The sequence below is a fragment of the Meleagris gallopavo genome, chromosome Z (assembly GCF_000146605.3).
Source record: "Meleagris gallopavo isolate NT-WF06-2002-E0010 breed Aviagen turkey brand Nicholas breeding stock chromosome Z, Turkey_5.1, whole genome shotgun sequence".
NCBI classification, from domain to species: domain Eukaryota; kingdom Metazoa; phylum Chordata; class Aves; order Galliformes; family Phasianidae; genus Meleagris; species Meleagris gallopavo.
Genome location: NC_015041.2, coordinates 13,429,808 through 13,433,815, shown reverse-complemented (window position 1 = coordinate 13,433,815; position 4,008 = coordinate 13,429,808).

Below are 4,008 nucleotides of genomic sequence, written 5' to 3'. Positions count from 1 at the left end.
TCCGAGACTGCGGCTCGGGTCCGGGGACCCCAAAGCGTCCATCCCACAGGCGCCGCGGGGAAGCCCTCCTGCGGCCCGGGAGAGGCGCCGGCTTGGCGGTGGGGCTGCGTTCTCCCTCATTCCCTCCGGGCGTCGAGGCTGGCCGCCGCGCCCTGCTGCCGCGCCCCCAGCATCGCTGGTATCGCAGCCGCGATGCGCCGGGCTGCCGGCTTGGTCCTCGCTGTGGCTCCGCATCCCAACCCGGTCGCTGGTGCCCCGCGAGTGGAACGGCTTCGTCAGTGCGCGAGTGCGGGGCCGGGAGCTGCACTGCTGCCGTGTTTGTACCGAATAACGTGTCGCTGAGGGCCTGGAATAAAAGCATGTCCCCGTGGGTTTTAATTATAGCTAATTTGTTAAAATATAATCGGGAGAGTTGGAAGGATGTTTCTTGGAGAATTTTTCTACTGCGTTTTAAATACTAAAAAAAAACCCAAAACCTAAACACTCTGGGATGCGTTTTTGATGGCTCAGGAGTGGGCCACGTCTGAAGAAATATGTTTTGTTAGGTTTTGTTCTTGGTCGCTGTTGTTGGAATCGCGGCTGGGCGGTACGGTACGATGGGACGTTACGGCCCAAGCGCCGGCGTTCGCTGGCAGGGCGTTGCTGTGGGAGCTGATGGTGGGCAGGTCCGCGTGCTGTGAGCGCTGCTGATGGCCCCGCTGCCTGCTGCACGGCGGTCTGCGAGTAGTTAGGTGTGTCCCGGTGCTCCCTCCTGTCGAACTGACGGGCACTGGGAGGAGCAGTACTGCTCGCCCCGTGGTGACAGCTTCCTTAAAGTTTGTGGCATTTTCACTGGAAGATGTGAAAGGGCAAAAAAAAGTGTCGTGTAGTTCTTAAAGCTTGTGCAGAATGTGCATTTATATACACATGAATACATCAGAAAACCTTTCTGACAGTGTCTCCGTGATGGAAAGAGTTTTATGACTGTGAATGCCCTGATGGCTGTAGGAACCTCTGAGCTGCATTAGGGGCAGGTGATGCTTGTTTTTTTTTTGTTGACTTACCACCATAGCTTTTACCTAATGGTGATTGAAGCACTTCTGAATTTATGTGACATAATTAATGAAGTGAGATTCTGTGCCTCCAAAACAAATAAATAAATAAATTGAGGTCCCTGCCTGGGAAGCACTTTCTTTAAATCTACTGTCTTTATAAAATGGTGGATATGATACCTGGTTTTTGGGAAGATAACCAGAAATGAATCAGCAGCTTTAGTACCATCTATATGTATAAAACAAGGCATTTGCTTTTCAGACTTCCACTAAATGCTTTCATGTTTGAATAAAAAAGGTTCAGTAAGAAGAGGGGCTTCATACTGTGATTTCCACGGTGTCTTAAATCCAGGAAAATAATGTACTATTACTCTCTTGTTGATGAGTAATTTGCAAAGGCACACAAGCGCTCCCAAGGGAAGTTCTTGCAACTTTGGAGGCAGGTGTGCTGGCACTGACTTCTGGTGAAGCTCAGTAACAGCGTGCTCTGGAGATGTGCAGGTTCAGCAGGCTTCCTTCTAAACAGAAGTTTTCAGTAGAAGCAGCTGCAGGGAGTGCTTTGTGCACAGGGCTGAGCTGAAGAAAGTTGAGTCAGGTATCCCTCTGCTGCTGGCCTCCTATATATTACTTTGAGTTAAGTAACTTGAGTTCTTACCATTCTGTTCCTTCTGTCTTTTAGTCTTATTAACTGTTAATTGCTTTGAAAAATTTAAACCATCACTTTTGTTCTGCATTGGGTTTGGAGTTATTTCTGACTATTCATTGTCAGGACATAAAGTTCTTAAAAGCTTACAGCTTCATGCTGTTTCAGTTGCCTGGTTTAGTTGCACCGTGTGCTGCTAGATTGCTTTAGAAAAAGCAAATCCACCACATCTTGTCTGCTGTCTTCTGACCCTACAGATGGTAAGCAACTTCACAAACAGAGGACCTGTTTTCTTGGGCTTCCTTGTTGGATTTCTCTGGTTCGCTGTAAAGAAGAGCTTTTGTTGAGGCGTTTGGAAGCCCTTTGTTTGGATCCTCTGGTACCTTGTGAGAAAGCTTATGCTGCAGCTTTTGCCTTCCAGGCACCACTAGAAGGTTCTGGCTGTCAGTCTTGGGAACTGGTGAATGCTCGTGTTCTTCCACAGAGCAAAATTAATTGACAAAAAATATTGAACTAATTATGCTAAATTAAACCAAATTTCATCTCAGTCTTTCCCTACTCAGCAACTTTTTGCTGTGTTTTTATGAAGACCTTTCAGTGGCCAGAGTGTTTGCAGGATTCAGTGTGATTCATATAGATGAAAATGCCAGAAATTGCTCCAGTGATTACAGTCATAGTATAACTCCATTTTATCTCCCAAATATTGGCTGCAGTAGGAGTAGAGGGAAGACAGAAAAAATAAATCGGTGACCTCATACTCTCATCTACTCCATTTTCTGTAAAGATCAGGGCAAGCACAAGACATCAATCTTCATCGTTGCTAATGGAATTTAATTATAGGCTAAGGAATTTTAGCCCTTAGTCTGTAGTTTGATAAGCTATTCCCCTGTATTTACTTATATCTCTACCCGCCTTTATCACACTCATCATACAGCAGTGGGTCATCTTGATAAGCTGTATAGCAGTATGTCTGTGACAGGACAAGACGTGCTATGTTACCTCTATGCCATGTAGTTCTGTTTGTGAGCAGGTAAAAACCAAAAGGTAGAAGCAGTGTTGAGATGAGAAATAATGCTTGTCACCTGCTCTCATTTAGTTTGTGAATCAAAGAGAAAAGCAGTAATGAAAAGCCTAATAGTATGCAAAACATGTTGCAGGTTTATCTGGCTTCCTTGCAGAGAGGTAAGAGCTGCTGAAAAGCCTGATGCCTTTTAAATTTATCATCTTCAGGGATTTTAATTACTATGCAGATAATACATCTAATAAGCTGACAGAGGATCAGGTGATCCATGGCACCTTCAGAATGCCTCAAGATGATGCACAGATATAAAATTTGTGGACCTTTCTTCAATTTTAGCCCTAATATCAGGAGCACAGTAGTCTTCCCTGCTCTGAGGACTGGGATTAAGAAGGGGATAAGATTTAGTCTTCTTATCAGCTGGGTCATAAGCCAGCATGTACTCAGATTGGGCGAATTCCTCTATTTCTTAAGTTCCTTGTGTTAGGTGAAGAGCAGTGGGACTGGTGCTCTAATTAACTGTTAGAAATGAGAATGCCAGTTATAAAGAGCCACTAACACACCGGTGGCAGATTGATTGATTGATTTACTCTCTTTGACTAACTTAGTATACTCAAACTGTTTGAAGTATAGTGGACAGATTGAGAGTATATGGTGCAAGCCAGGTATGTTTCTGATGCTGTCTGCAGTAACTGTGTGCTGAGGTGTCCACAAGACAGTCTGCAGGTGGTCTGTGCTTACAGTAGTGAGACTGCATGGGAGTGTTAGTGGTGGTGTTCAGTGGTAGGAATTAACAGTATGCTTGAAGGCACATGGTTCTCAGCAGGTCTGAACACAATCAAACTGTGATTTGGATTTACACTTTTCGCTCTGTGCTTGCTTCTGCTTTGAAGGTCTAGTAGTGCTTATTACATTGTCCTTTATTTGCTTACAGCTGCAAACACAGCATATGTGCCTTTTTTCTCTGGCTGCAAACACAGCTTTGAGACTGCTGGACAAATCAATTAAAAGGCATTGAGGTGATGTTGCTCAAAGAGGAGCATATCCTGCTGCTATGGCTGTAGACTATGTCCTGGAATACAAAAATTATGTTAAGATAGTATTTATTTTAAGCTGTGCCACCCAACTGTGGGAATGAAAAGGAAATGGCAAACATCTGTTTTAGTAAATCATTTGGGGACCTTGAGTTCTCATCAGAAGTGATACGGCAGAGTGCTCCAACTGAACAGTTTATCTCTTTCTGCCCCTGCTGTTCATTCCTCTCAGCCAGGAAGGCAAAGCAAAATCTTGGTGTTTTGGCTGGCTCTTAAAAAAAA